At 41.5% G+C, this 15834-nt stretch overlaps 1 protein-coding gene across 5 annotated transcripts in view; it reads left to right on the top strand.

The window, feature by feature from the left end:
* Nucleotides 1-15834, top strand: part of raraa (retinoic acid receptor, alpha a) — a 243100-nt gene that overhangs the window by 67582 nt on the left and 159684 nt on the right. For 3 of the 5 annotated variants that reach the window (XM_041815338.1, XM_041815337.1, XM_041815339.1), the window contains one exon: nucleotides 3329-3457. The exons of 1 other annotated variant lie outside the window; for it this stretch is intronic. The gene's annotated coding sequence lies outside the window, so the exon portion shown is untranslated. The remainder of the gene's footprint in view (nucleotides 1-3328; nucleotides 3458-15834) is intronic. One more of the 5 variants, XM_041815340.1, reaches the window with a different exon arrangement.

The raw sequence follows: 15834 nt of genomic DNA, 5'->3' as shown, positions 1-15834 counted from the left end.
CCTACTCACCCCTCAAAGACTTCAGACTTAGGTCAAACTTGAAATTTTACAAAGACCTTTAGGCTATACAATGTTACATATGAGGATCAATTAGACTAATATTTCCAGTCATTAATATTGTAGTTCATTTTGGTTGGTTAACGAGCTAATGCATGTCTGCATTTAACGTACTGGTCCGATATGAGGCAGACAGACAGCGAGGATGGAGAGAGAGAGATGATGAGGAGAGAGCTACAGTTAGGAGGTGAACAATGCAGCATCTTACTACATGGACTGCTCCATGTACTACAAATGTTACCTTCTTAGTAATTACCATTGCTCTATGTTTGAGAGAACAGAAGGGTTTTTTCATTTCCATGAAAAACATCAGTCAGGACCCAGTGTGATTATGGAAGTACTCAAAATCTTGCAGTTTTTAATGAATGACTTAAAATGTTGGACATATTTGACTGTTACACTGATTGTCATTAGTTTATTTCAGGGTTATCAAAATTGTGGCTCGAGGGCCAACTGTGGCCAACTGGATAAATGTAACAAGTTTAAGGTTATTTCTATTTGAGTAGAGAACATCTTATTCCCTTACATAATAGGACATCCTCTGATGGTAAAATTAGTGTAAAGATAAACAGAATACCACAAAATTAAAATGGAAAAACAGAATTTGGGAAAAAAGAAAATGGATTTCATAGGGCCTCCTAACCGTAGATCTAATCATGACATATAACTGATGCCTTGTTTTGACAACAGACCTCTGCTGTTCTTTGATGTATTTGGACTAACATATGAAACAAATAAGTTTCTTGTATGAGTCAGCTCTTGATAGTCTGCACCCACTTTCTTTTAATGTCCTTTCTGAACATTTCAAATGATGTCATTCACATTTTGCAGAATTTGCAGAAGCAGTGAAGATTTTTTTTTTTTTAATTCTCAGCCAACGCAGTTTCCCTAAAAGTTAAATGAAGCAGTCGCATACTCCTTTTCCAAAATGTGCTTGACAGCTATTCCGCCTCTTCACTAACAAATCCCAGTATGCATTCACGCACACACTCACTGAAAGTCACAAATACCTTGGAACAAATCCCAGGCTGGCTCTGTGCTGCAGAGGTGCTGATCAATCAGAGTGAGAATGTGTGGTCTCCTTTTTTGATGCAGCACATAGTTGTAATCTTCACCTTTCACTTACTGCCTGCAAGGCCCTAGGGCAGAGTGTGTGACCAATTGTGTGTATTTGGGTGTGTGTTAGAGAGAGAGAGAGGAAGAAATGGCTAGAGCTAGGTTACTTTATGTTAGGACTTTTCAGGTGAGAGGAGGAAAAAATGGAGTGTGTTAGTGAGAGAGAGATGGTCTGAGTTCTCGTGTTGCAAACGCAGGGTGGACCCAGTGGAAGATGCCCTACAGGCACCAAACTTAACACACACATATATATATAGAAACACGCACACATATACCCACAAGGGGAAAAAAGGTGGAAATAACTGAAATATGAGACAGTGGCAGCACACATCAGCACATACAGTGAGGGAGACAGAGCACACACACAGTGACATGCACACCAAACTGAGTGTATGTGTGTACGAGTCTTTGTTCTGTCTGGCTGTCCTCTTGGCACGTAAATCATAATGGATCTCATTATCCAGCTGGGCTGACTTGGTGGGGCCTGTCTGGCTGGGGATGATAGCTGGATGGCTGAGGGGTTACCACTACACACTCACACACACATACACACAACACGCATGTACACTCTGCTTTATCAATGCGTGTTATGTAGCTGGCAGAGGAGCAAATAGATTTGATTCCCACTCATCAAACGTCAACAGACAAAAGGGAAATCTACATACCAGTGTTCGTTTGACAGCTAGTTTGAATTTAGTCTTTAGGTTAAAATGAGTCATTTTAACTATTTAAAGTTTTAGTCTTGTTTTGATTTATAGATTCCTATACCTGTATCCAGTATTGGTGTTTTAAATCAAGCCTAAGTACTCATACGTGTACTCATAAAACATTACAGATACTGCGAACACAGCTAGTGTGCTTGCTTTGCACAGCGTCGCTTCCCAGTGCAAAGTCAAATCAATGATAGCGTACTTTGCACTGGGAAGCGTCACTCAGACATGAGCTGAGTTTGCCATTAGACTTGTTTTCAAGTGTAAACAGGGTGTAGCACCTCAATATATGTTTGAATGCCTTATCTCTTTTAATTTTGTAACACAGTTACATGCAAGGGGCAAAAACAATGCTGTAATATGATTTTAGGCCATATCATCCAGCCATACTACATGCTTATGCACATATTTTTAAAAACACCTGCAGCGGGATGCACACACTGAGCTTTATCAATGTTATTTAGCTTGTGTGGCTACTGTAGGAGTGTATACATTTCATTCTCGCTCATCAAACATCAGCAGAAGAAGAGGAATTACACGCTCATGCACACTCTCCTGCTCACACTTGTGTGTTTGCAGCTCATCCAGACACAATGGACATTAGTAGCTCAGCTTGCCATCAGACAGAAGGGGAAGTGATGCAGAGCAGAGGGAGGGACGGTTGAAAAATGGAACTTATCCTCTTACTCCCTCGCTCCAGTCATCTCCTCCCTCCCTCACCCCTCCCTTGCTTTTTTTCTTCCTCCCTGTCTCCTATCCGTCACTTGTTTGGAGGACACCGGCAGATGTGTATTTGTCCCTCGAGGTGAGCAGGGCTTGTGCTGCCATCTTTTTTCCCCCCTTATCACAGCGCAGTCTCCCACACAGGACGCAAGCAAACAATGAATCACCGCTACAAGGCATGCAGAACACATCCACTATGAGAAGAAAAAAAGTTGTTGTGTTCCCGGTAAATCACACATTTTGCAACACAGGCTGTATCTGCTCTGTATCCGAGCAGTGCTGGCTTGCTTTGACGCTGTGAATACAGGCGGAGCAGCCGGTTGCTCGTAACACAGTTAGGGCCTACACCATTTGTCTGGACATGACCATTACCCAAGCCAATTACTGGCTGCTGTACAGGCCGCTCGCCAACAACCTAATGTTTTCCCGTCATGCCTGCCCCCACCCACAAAAAACCCCTCCTCTTACAAACACACACACATAAGCTGAAAGAAAGGGGGAAATAGATAGAGAGGAAAGATGAGGAGCCTGAGGCATAATCCCCCCACCCTTACCCCACCCGACTGACTGACTGATACAGCTAATAAACTTTCATTTAAGCTAATGTTCCCCTTTTTTCTCCCTCCTACTCCCCCCTTTTGCTTCTTATCTTTCTTTCTTCCCTCTATTTTTACACCCTTCATTTCCACTCTTCTTCTCTCTCTGTTTTCCCGTCTGTGCAGCAGAAGAAGGCCTCATCCGAGCAATCGATGCAGGCAGCCCACCAGCCGGAAGCCCAGTTGGCCGGAGAGCGCGCCACTCAATCAGTCTGAACAGCATCACACACAAAGAGCTGCTGGCGACCGACAAAGGTAGAGACACACTCTTTATAAACAGCAGTAGATCCTGACTTTTACACTCTTTACAAATCATATCCTCCAACAGCACTGAATGTGATACACCGAGTTTTAGATATCAAAACAAAGCCAACAACAACATCACAGATCCAGGTTTTAAAATAGCTCAGTCTGGCCAGAGTGCTTTTGGCTCACATCTCTTCACCACTGCCAACCCGTCTATCTCTGAATACTCTAGGTGCTCTGCTAATTAAACTTTCAGACAAAGCAACTCCTCTATTTATAGCAGCTTTTGTCGCTCAACACAGTTGTCTAAGTGTGCACTTGTTTTTTTCTTTGCTGGTTACTGTGTCAGTGTGTGTTGACAGCTGACATGTTCCCTTCTAAAACTGTGAATTAATAATATTTCAATAATTTCTCATTGCAAGTGTATATGAAAAATGCAATCTCCTTTTTTGAATGATGGATAGTATCAAAAAGTACTGAAGCTTAACACCCCTCCCACCCCCCCCGATCATCTGTCATATTTATAACCAAAAAAGTCCCGGGAGCAGAAGAAAGAGGGAAAACAATCTAAGTTGGACAGATACCTCGACAGCATTTCAGTTTATCTGCAGTATTTGGTTATTAATAGTAAGAAAGAACCTCATATTGTACTAGAGGGGCTATATTTTTGTTGCATCGAAAATGGTACCATGTTTCATTTTTACTAATCATAGATGGATACAAGTACTCAAGTACTATGTGTGGCAGTCATGTTCAGAGTAATGTTTAATCAGTCATGCACTGCACATGTTGTTCTAGGCTCCAGTATTTCAACTGATACCCTGTCCTAGATTTGTTCGAAGATAAGACAAGATAAGCTAAGCTAAGCTAAGCTAAGCTAAGCTAAGACAAGACAAGACAAGACAAGACAAGACAAGACAGGGTCAGGGTAACTCCAATTCATACACCAACATCATATTTTAGTTTAAAATTCTGCTACTGAGTCAACCTTACTACCAATAACCTCACTGCTCAGCTACTCCACTTTAACTCTTTTAGATCAAGGGATGTTTGCAGCTAATGCATGTAGTTCTGTGTCGCTGGAGTGACTGGATTTAGGATTTGTTTAGAGTTAAATTGACTTGTGTGTCACACATAATATGTGATGTCTGTGTGCATGCAGGGTGCATATAAGATAAAGAACAGTGGTAAAAAAAAATAGGTTTCAGTCAGGACCATTTTGGGAAAACACATCATTTGCAGCTATGCATATTTCTTTATTAGTACTTATTAATTAGCACTTTTACTGTTAATCATGTTTGAGGGTGGGGCTGTTCTGAGATACCCCTGCCCTTCCTTGAGCAGCATGCGTTCCTGCTCTCACTATGTTGATAATGAAAGCATAAGAGAGGGAGAGAAGCGGCTAAAAACCCCAAAGAGCAGCCATCAATGATGACAGAATTACATTTATTCAGTCAGAAGCAGAATAAAGGAGGAGCTGGGGTGGAGGAGGGTTGCAAGAGAAGCTTGCAGAGAGAGCGGTAGCGTATAGCCAGGCAAGAGCAGTTTAAATAAGGCAGCATGAGAGCGATTAGCCAATAGTGTGCTTAGTGTACATCAGCTGGTCGTCAGCTTATGAGAGCTTGTGTGAGATCAGCTGATCTCAGTTATGACGGTGCTTGACTCCATGGCCTAACTAAGGCTATATGCTTGATTTCTGCCTTTTTCCCCAAATTATAGAGAGAGCTTGTTTATTTCCTAGTATGATCCTTAAAGAACTCAGGACATGTTTTTTTTGTCCATCCTTTGTTTACAATAAAAAGACAGGATTTTCACATATTTTTTTAAAAACATATTAAGAACTGCCATTGTACTTTTATCATTCACAGCTGAAATAGAGAAAATTCTAGTACGGCAATGTCCCAGATACCAGAGCAATATCAAGAAATAAATCCTTTTGTTCCACCATCATTTTAAAACCCAAAAGCTCTCAATTATCAATATGTGATAGAAAAAACAATCACTAAACATTTATACCTGACAAATTAATTATTAAAGTTTTTAAGCAATCAGTTCAGCAGTTTTTGCAGCATTATTCATGTTGGTCGGAAATAAAAGAGAAGGCATCAGTCTTTAATTCTTCCTTTAATATACATTTTCTAGACTCTCAATATTGTGTAGTTGTTAATGGACAATCAATCTATGACCGTTCTGAAGTCAAACATTTTGTCAAAAGATGAGCTTCAATGAAAAAATAAACAGTTTACTTTTAACTCTCATTTAATAAGTCTCATAATAATTGGTTCCAGCACGTTAAAATGTGCTAGATGATGCAGAGCCTTGCTAATTGAAATCATCTCTTCATGTGCCACAGGTCAGGATCCATTAAGACAGATTAGGCCTTAACGAAGAGTACAACACCGCAAATTAAGGATCGTCAGATGGTAGAGTAGAAATCCCTGTGCATGTGCTCTCTCCAGCCAAGGTGTGCTGCCAGGGAGAGCGTTGAAAACACAATCTGATTCAGGTCTGCCCGCTTTTGATACCTGAAAGATTGACTGTTTGATCTGATGAAAACATTACAGCTTGAAGGAGAGGAGCCTTGTTTTTTTAAGTACTGACCTTCAGATGAACACACACTCTCTTCACTACTTCTGCTTTTTTTCTGTCTCTGTCTCTGGATTCTTTTGAAGAGATGTGAGATGGAGTAAAAGGGTGCTTTTTAACTGGTGTGAACAGTTTCTGCCTCAGACATGGACAGAGTCTCAGGGACTTCACTCGTTGGTTCTGAAGGGGTGTTTGAATGGTGGTGGTTGCTGTGATGGAAATGCTTTCTCCTCTTAACTTTAAATCAATGTAGAAACAGGCTAAGACGTGGAGTTAAGGTGAACCTTAAGGGATATTTTTTTTCTAAATGGCATTATTTGAGGTACTTCTAAATAGCAAGTTAATGACACACAAATAATGCCGGTCAGCCTGGCCTTGTTTTTGAGAAACTGGTGAGAGCACAGGCAGAAGCTGGCAGCAGCATTGCTCAATAGGGACAACTTTACCACATGTATTACTTACATTTAAGAAAGCAAACCGGAAGCCAGTGTTCTGGCAAGTGTTTACCATATTTGGATCTTTGAAAGTGTCAGCAAGCCTCATTGTCCCAGTCTCGTTAGAGTAGTCAAAGTACCAGAATTTTGAGTATCAAATTGGTTGTACTGAATAGGGCTGATGAACTATGGCAAAATGAGATCATTTTAATTGACACTGACATCAGGATTATAAAACATGATTACTCCTTTTCCACGCCAGTGTGACCGACCCAGCAGCCCACTTTTGGGTCCAGACCTATCAGTTGATAACCACTGCTTTGTAGCATGTGGTGTCAAAAAAGTCTAAAAGTTTTGAAAATCTTTGCAATTTTAACATAGCGTATACTGGAGTTTTCCCTTGGAAACAGAGTTTCAATAGCACTGCATCCCAGTCTGAGATAATCCCAAACAATGTGTGTTGAAGATTATGCAGCATTAAATTTTGTTAATCTTGACAGTTTTCCTCTTCAACAGTATACACAGCTATACTTTGATTAAGTAAACACATAGACCATGGGTTGCATCATTAACAACAGTGTGCACTGAAGTTAAGTTTGAAGATAGATTTGTATTTAACTGTTTTTTTTCTTTCCCATCTTATATATGAAATATTAAAAAGTACATTTTTACAGATAAAGAAATAAACTACATATAAACTAACGTTGTGTTTTGAATGAGGTTGTAAACATGTTTATTTGTGCTGTGAAAATGGGAATTTTAATATGGAACCTAATGGGGATATCTCAGATTTTGGAGCGATGCTCAAGTGGACACTTGAGGAACTGCAATGTTTTTATTGGCTTCCCTTATTTTTGGCACCAAAGTTTGATGTTTGATCTGCGCCTTAGATTCATTTCTGCAACATCCACGCTCAGCCAAGTTGGATCTCTTGACTTCAAACCTGGGTGCTCATCCCTTCATAGGTGCAGCACCCTATTTCCTCTGTCGCTGGAGGAGTGCCACAGTAGGCGAGGCAGACAGTCTTAGTATTTTTTAATAAGACAGCAATAACAATAAATCCTACAGGCTAATCACCCTCTCGCCACTTTTCTTCTTCTTCTTCATCTCCCCCGCCCCTAACGTAGAGCGGTGCAGCATTACGCCGCCACCTTCAATTACACCATTCATCATGCGTCTTATCTGCCCGCCGCTTTGATTGAGTGTGCAGCTAGACTCGGCACCAGTGCGTGTGTATTGGTTAGTGTGTGTTGACAGTAACTGCATTTTACGGGGGGTGTATATGGGATGTATTGGGATGCATGAGTGTGAAGAGAATTGCATGAAGGCTGAGGGAGTGTGTGTTTGTGTGCACGCCAGATCTACAGGAGTGTATAAATCAAACCAGATGATCGTCTCCCCCTCCTCCACTCTGATCCGCTCTGTCTCAGCGAGCACATTTCTCTTTTCTCCCCTCCTACTGTCCCTGTACTTCCTTCCTCCCCCTTTCCTCCTCTTCTTCTTCTCCTCTGGAACAGATTTGTCTGGGGGCCCCTCGTCTAATCTCCAGCAGTGCCGGGCGTTGGGAGACGGGCGACAAATTTTAATAAGCAACTGGGCGCTGTAATTTAGCAGCCTGGGAGGGAGATTAGGCTGATTGATGCCGGGCTCGCCTAATGGTCCGGCCTACGGCGCCCGGCCCCAAATTGGTGGTAATGAAAGTTTTGTGCAAATTGAGATGGAGGAAAATAAGGCGTCCTCTCATCTCCTTTCACTCTCTCTGTCTTTATTCAATCTTTGTACTTCCATCTCTCTGTTTCCCTCCATCTTTTCGACAAAGTGCGTCTCACTCTGTCAGATCCTCTTCCTCTCTTTATTTTCTTTATCTTTACCACATTTTCCCTCCTACAGCTGTCTTTTATTGTCTCATCATGCTCTCCTTCCTCTTCGTCTCCTTCCTCCTTTAAGCCCACCGCTTGCTCTGCCTCCTTACCAAAATCGATCTTTCCCTCCTCTTTTTTCTCCCACTTTTATAGTTTTCTCACACACTCCTGAGTCACTTTCTGTCCCTACTTAACTCCGTCTAGCAGCTTATTTACTTTTACTCGTCCTCATTTGCTCCCCTCCTCCTCCTACGCCTCTCTTTCTCTGCCATGCCTATAAGAGACATATATTTGTGTATGTGCAGATGGCTCAGGAGGTGTTCTCTGAGACTGCTCCTGTGTTGTCAGGACAAATTCGTCTCCATCTACAGAGAGAGACAGGACGACAGGGCTGATGACTGTCTGCCTCCACCTCCAGCTCTCTTTGCTTGTATTCCTCCGTTTCTCTGTGTCTCACCTGCTTTTTCTCTTCATCGCACCAAATCACTTTCAGCTGGCCTGCCACTCTGACAGGCGCCGTGTGCCATGCGTTATTAGGCCGGGGAGATTTCCAGGCTACCACTCAGGATATGGTGAAAACTTGTCCGTGTCCAACAGCTTGTCCCTCTGGCAGGGACTGCATTATTCCATTTATTTGTCAGACAGAGCAGAAAATTATACCCAGCACTTTAAAATCTAACTTTTTTGTTGCAAGATGTTTAAGTCTAGGAGTTGGAAGTAGCCAAATAACAAAACTTTGTCGCTGCACTTAAGTCAGGAATTCAGGTACATTACTTAGTGCTCCCATCAGGAACTTTTGTTTAGTTTTGTTTTTGGCATCCGCTGTGGAAATGGCAGCTTTTCGCTCTGACGATCTTGTCCTATGAATGACAATTGCGCTTTCTTAATCTCAGCCTCCGTCCTTTTCACTGTTAATTGTGTCATTTATTGGAATTTTGCCATGGAAAATGTCAAAAAGGCTGTTTAGGCAATGTGTATTTATTTGGTCCGACACCTCTACCGCAGCAGGGGTTTCAGACATAAAGAAAAATAAAGCTTATTGACTTTAAAGAAATAGTCTTTTTTTATGGTCTTGTTTTCTTTTTTAGGTCATAAAAAGGCATCAATTTCAATTTCAGTCCATTACATAACAGACTTAAAACCCTCACAGGAGCCTTAAGTAGTTTTGCTCTGTATGTTTAAAACTGGATCATAACTGTACATTTGATACATTTAAGGGGGCTCAGACTTTTCAATACTGCAAGTTTTTAAAGAATAACTAAATATCAGCGTTTCAGCTGAAGGGGCCCGACGCTACACAGTAACCATGCCGATTTGTTGGCCTGAATCCTCGCTTCAAACCAAAGTCAGCAAAGACCCAATTGTCCGATGGTTCTTAAGGTTATCTTGCCAGATTACCCTGTGGTGTGGGCATACTAAGTGTGAATTTTTCCCTCTTCAACCTGATCACAGGTGCTCCACCTTGAGATTGTAAATAATTAACATGTTCCAATATTTACAACCAGGAATCCTGTGTGTTGTGAGCATTGAGTACAGCCAAGCAGGCATGAGCAGTATTATTATGTACAACAGAGCAATAGCCCGTCAAAAGCAAGATGACCAAAGGAGGGAATAAACTGACAACATAGGCATGGCAGCAGTAGTAAATGTGAAGAAAAAGAAGTTTATATGGACATGGAGCAGCAAAACAACTGTTTAACATAGTGTATTGTGAAATTGTGAACAAAATGGATGTAGCATGTAGCTAACAGCTAGCCACAGTAGCTTATTTACTCTAAAGGCATGTTTGACTTTGCAAGATTTGGCATTTTGAGAGTTCAGATCAGGCCGAGACTCTGATGGACAACAAAAACAAAACATGGTTTATTTGCAATCTTGGTCAACCCACAATCTTAGAGTGTCACAATGATGTCTGTGATTGGCTGAGACTACCTTTACCCATGACAAATTTTGTATTAATCAACTGCTAGGGAATTTAGTGATCATTTTTAAAGAAGAAACATTTTTAACAGTGAAAGCTGTATGATCATTGTTATACAAAAGACATTGTTTTTTTGTGATCTCAGGCAACAGCACTACATTATCCATGATTCTAGAGTGTCACAACACTGTCTTTGGCTGGTGGAGCCATGAATTTTGGCTGATTGATATCTGTTCAGATAGATAGATAGATAGATAGATAGATAGATAATTTATTAAATCCGCGGGAAATGTGTTTATACCACATTTCAGTCAAGTCCACTTTGTCAAGGAAGACATGATTTGGAGAGGCTATTCTGGGATCCCCCTGCCCTTCCACAGAGCCTGTGTGGAAAGCGGGAGCAGCACAGACTCTTGCTCTTTTTATGAAGCCTAAAGGAGGGAGAGAAGCAGCAAGATCCCTAGAGCAGAGCAGGTCTCAATGACAACAGAGTGACACTGATTAAGTCAGAATCAGAATAAAGGAGGAGCTGGGGTGGAGGAGGGTTTCAAAAGCAGCTTGCAGAGAGAACAGCAGAGCATTGCCAGCCAAGAGCAGTTTAAATAAGGCAGCATGAGAGCGATTAGCCAATAGCGTGCTTAGAGCACATCAGCTGATCTCAATTATGGCTGCGCTCTACTCCATGGTCTGCCTGAACCAGTTCTGTATGCTCGATTATTTGCAGATGGCCAATGTTTGTCACCAAGGCCAATACAATGATAAATAAAAGTAGCAATTTCTTTTGTGAGATCTAACAGGTACTATTAAAAAACAATGCAAATAGTGGATTGTGACCTCTGCTACTTAGAAAAACTGTAGGTAATTTATATTTTGGAATTGTCAGTATAGTTTAAGTTTTTTTTTTTTATTATTGCAATGTGTTGTTATACTCCTGCTAAAGACTTATTTTTAACTAAAGGCTGTTATTTTCTTGAGAACATCACTTACACATGTTCTGGACAGGGTCAGCAGAGAGACCAACCATCCCTTTTTGTCCACAGGATCCCCAAAATCAACACAACCCAAAGTTTTAAGTTATTTCTTAAGCCTAAACTTTTCTCTTTTACTTTGGTAAAGAAGAAAAATCTGTCTTTCTTCTTTTACAAGTCAGTGAGTTTTTTTTTTTTTTTTTTTTTTTTTACAAAAGTTTCTGCATTTCTACTTAAAAAGAGAGTGTTTACTTTTGCAACCTCTGCAGAAGTCTGAATTAAAGGTTGCTATAGATAAATGCATTCTCTTTGCTCCTGTGAAAAAGCTTGCTTTGAATAGGTAAAAAAATCAAATGATAGCTTCTTGGAGAAGACAGCACCACCTACAAAAATACAAACTTTATATACATGAAAATGACAGCAGACATTGATCCTAATATTGTGCAATGAAGAGGCACTACAAAAACGACTGTTCTGCAGCAAAGATGTCAAAACAAAATCAACGTAGATTTCTGTCTGTGTGGGTGTATGTGGGTTTGTACGAGGCACAGGAAACTGAGGTTTTATAAGTAATGCATGAGCAAATGAGTGTCCTTGCTGAATCTCTAACTTCCCCTGACTACCCCTCCCTTTAAAGAGAGAGAGAGATGAAAACAGAGGAAAAGAAACTCATGAGTTTAAATGCAGCCAGAATGAGGATTGGCCTTGGGGGAAAAAACAGGAGAGCTGGTGGTTCACGGGGGAGGGCAGCACTAATTCAGCGGTAATGGAGGACCAGAGTATTTTATATTTCTTCTGATATTCCAACTTTTCTAAAACCCCCCTGAGATTAAATGTAAAGGCAAGAAGTCCCATGTGTTTTCTGGCTCTTTAGGAGCTCAGCTTATGATATGTATATGAGAGCCGGCACATGTGCTTTATGACTCATCTATATACTTATAAATGTGTCTGTATGCACGTGTGAGTGGGTGTGAGAGTGTTCGCCAGCCATCTCTCTTACACAAACGTTCCCTAACAACAGAGCAACTGTCTCCCGGCACTCTTTTCAGTCCCCCTTTTCTCTTAAACTCCCACATATCTCTCTACTTACGGTATTTTTTTAAAAAAGACGTCGATTCCAAACTCTTCCTCCTTCTCCTCCCTCGCTGCCACCTTGAGTTATACACTGATCCATCATTAATAGCTGCATTTGCATTTTTCTTGCTTGTGTATGTAGTTCGAACTTACAGCACATCATTAAACAAGAGAACATCCTGAATTCTCACCATGACAAAAGCAGAGCTGGGTAGGAGGAGGTAATAACAGCAATGTGCTTGGAGTGTTCCCAACATTATGGCCCCTTAAATAAACGCTCTGTTCCCCTTGAAGGCCTCCTGTAAAGTGTGTTTCCTAACTTAAATTGCACAACCAGTGTCCTTTTGCAATATTCTCGATGAATATGACAAAGAAAAGCATTTATTCCAAGCCTAATCCACACTCAAACCAAGGCTGGAGCAGTGACCAGTTTGGGTTGGGTAGCTCTGCTTCTAAATACTCTGCAGCCGTCTGTGAAGTTTATCCTGGAGAGAGGCGGCCCTTGTTGATTACTCACCCAAAGTCTGTGGTCGGGATCCCAAACAACGCAGTATAATCTTACTCCCTGAGTCCCAGTGAGTGCCTGTACGTGATGTGGTTGAAGAGCTGGTGTGGGTAATTTCAGATCAAATGCAGCCTTTTCTCCGCAGGAGCTGTTAAGGCTTTGTACGGTTCACACCCGACCAGCCCAAAGTGGTTTGAGAGAGTTGATTGTTTATTTCCCTTGAAGGGAGGTTAGTATGTTGGAGACGGACAACAGGAACGTGTAATGTGGCTTGGGCCATAAACTCGTGGGAATTCTCAGTTCCTTGTTTCATTTTTTTATAGTTGTAGGCTGTTTTAAACATCCGGTGGTGAAGCGTACAGTAATTTGGCGCTTTTTCACCACATTGCACAAGTTTGTTATACAGGCCAGTGGGACTTGCTGTTTCTTGGAGAAGCCATTGTAATAAATGAGCCCTTAGGACACTGGGAACAATGAATAATGGTTGGATGCTTCCGCTCTTTTCTCGCCTGCCTTTGCCTCATTTGATTTGATTTAATGACAGTTTGTTTGGAGGTTTTAAGAGATATGGAACGATCTACCTCTACCTTTGATGATCTACCTTCAAGTGATTATCTTACTCCCATGATACAGTCTACCAGAGGGCCAGTAATGAAAGACACCACACTTCCTTTTCCTCCCACCTCAGTTTTATGGTGGATGAAGCTTTGAGGTATTAAATGGCTGACGGAGCACTTTGATGCTCCTCTACCTATGATAGTGCTTGATGATATAGGCCGTGGGGAAGGGAGTAGTTGTGGAGATGTGAAGCAGGGTTTTGGGGGAATATATGGGGGGTTGGAGGTGCAGTATGAGGAGCTGATGGGAAAGAGACGAATGGCATGCCAGTGTCAGAAGTGGTCGTGTGCTGAGAAAGGAGTAAAGAGGAGAATGAGAGGGGAGGATGGAAGGGAAGGAGGGTTTGACTGATTAACCTGTTTACCTCCCTGAAAATGCCCCAGGCGCCATTCTGATTAAAGTTCAGTCTTTCATCTATCATCGCCATGGCTGGCGTGAACCCTTCAGAACTGCCGATACCAGACACTGTCAAAAGGATGGAGCTCCACAACTTAAACCACCTCCTGAACCTCCAAAAGCAAACCAACTACTTTTGATTAGGCACCTCATTTGCAACATCTTCCTCACCGAGTCCTACCTCCTTAAAATGCTGTCCTCATATTCTGACTTAGTATGTATGTCTCTCTTTATCTTCTCCTCCCACTCTGTTTCTAAGCTGCTTTCTCTCCAGACTCACTGCTTGTGTGTCTCAGTCTGTTTCCTCCTCTGATGTGCTTTCTCAACTCAAGGCTTTTAGCACCTACAGCATAATACGATTACACCCGTTTGGGGACGCGATATTGTCAACGGCTTGCTAAAAATATCCCTTCAGTCCACTCACAGAAGCTCCATGGACTGAACGCATTGCCGGGGAGAGGCAGCGCTTCACAAAATGTTCTGGCCAGTCATGCACAAATGTTAGCCCTTTAAAAGCTTTTTGCACCGTCATAGGCCCGGTGTGTGAGGACAGCTGGATGGGGAAGAAGAAGACAGGGGTTGGCAATTAGGTTCGGCCATGGAGCAAAGGGGTTAGCGAAGGAAGGGGCAATGAAGGTGAAGTCCTGACTGTTTGAAAGAGGCTGTCCTTATAAGCCCTCATGCATCTGTATTATTATTAACTCTGGTAGGGAAGGAGGAAGGAAGGATGAGGTTTTATAAAGTCAGGCAGAGTGAAGACCAAGTGGATGGGTAGGAGACGAACTGAATCAGGAAAAAAAAAAATTGTTCATTGCTCTGCTTTATACCAAAGCTTACTAATATATATATATATATATATTTTAATCTTTTACGTCCTAGTCAAATGTTCTGGCCTACTCCCTGTGGATACTGTTGTCCCAGTGATGACAATCCCTAACCGGTTGTAAGTAAGCAGTGATTGTTTTGATAAAAAATGCTTGGTTTTTCAGCAGTTCTTTGACAAAAATTGCTGTGCAATTCGCAGTATTTTAGAGGATAATTTTTTGTTGTAAAGCATTACACATCAACTATTATAACTGGAACATTTACTCCAAAAAAGCCAACTCTTCCAAGCAAATTATGAGTCTTGTGATAACATTCCTATGTCAAGATCCCTAGTTGGAGCAAGGGTCCGCATTTTTCCCTGTGACCCCCAAAATAATGGCGCTAGAGACTGGGGACCCCAACTGTTAGGGGTAAGTATTATGCTTCATTTCGGTACCTTGCCACCCCAGCGTCATCCCCCACCACTCAAACAAAAGGCATGGAATATGTGTAGAACTTACACTGGTTTCCTTACTTTTATGTTCTATTGGAAACTTATTTCAACTCATTTACAATACTAAGACAGCTTTTACTCAACCTGATTTTTAACACACTATTTCTATCATAAAAGTATCAATTTAGGCCCCGCTGAGGCACCAGCACCTTTTAAAAAGTGTCGACTTAGTACCAGTAGTGGGAAAAAAAAAAACCCAGAAGATACCCCTACCCACTGTCCCTGGCTGGAAGCAGAATACATTTATTTTCCATGTCCTGTATATACTGTAGCATTCAGTGGACATACTAAACATAATACGGTGATGTCTGAGAATGGACGGTCCAATCAGTGTCATTTTTAGGAGAATGACGTGGTCACTACAGGGGTGGTTAATTGTACTGTACAAGACCACCAGTGAGGTGATTAACTTGGATGTAGTTATAGCGGCATTTTTTTTTATCAGAGCTGGACAACATTCTATTTGATAGAAAATAGCAACGAACCACCTGCTGCCAACCTCATGTTATGTAGTTCATTCACTAGGGCTACAAATGTCCACCGTGTCATATGTGTTGCCACTCTTACTGGCTATTAATGAATATAACAGAAAGAACGTTCATCCAATGACCCTCCAAGAATTTTTTCAAAAGATTAGCCCTTCCCAAACACGGATAATTTGGCTGTCACTCAGAGAGATGTGAAATATGTGAAACAGTCTACCA

The sequence above is a fragment of the Cheilinus undulatus genome, linkage group 20 (assembly GCF_018320785.1).
Source record: "Cheilinus undulatus linkage group 20, ASM1832078v1, whole genome shotgun sequence".
In the NCBI taxonomy this organism is placed as follows: Eukaryota; Metazoa; Chordata; class Actinopteri; order Labriformes; family Labridae; genus Cheilinus; species Cheilinus undulatus.
Note: the sequence above shows the minus strand (reverse complement) of the source record. Positions and strands in the feature narration are given on the sequence as shown.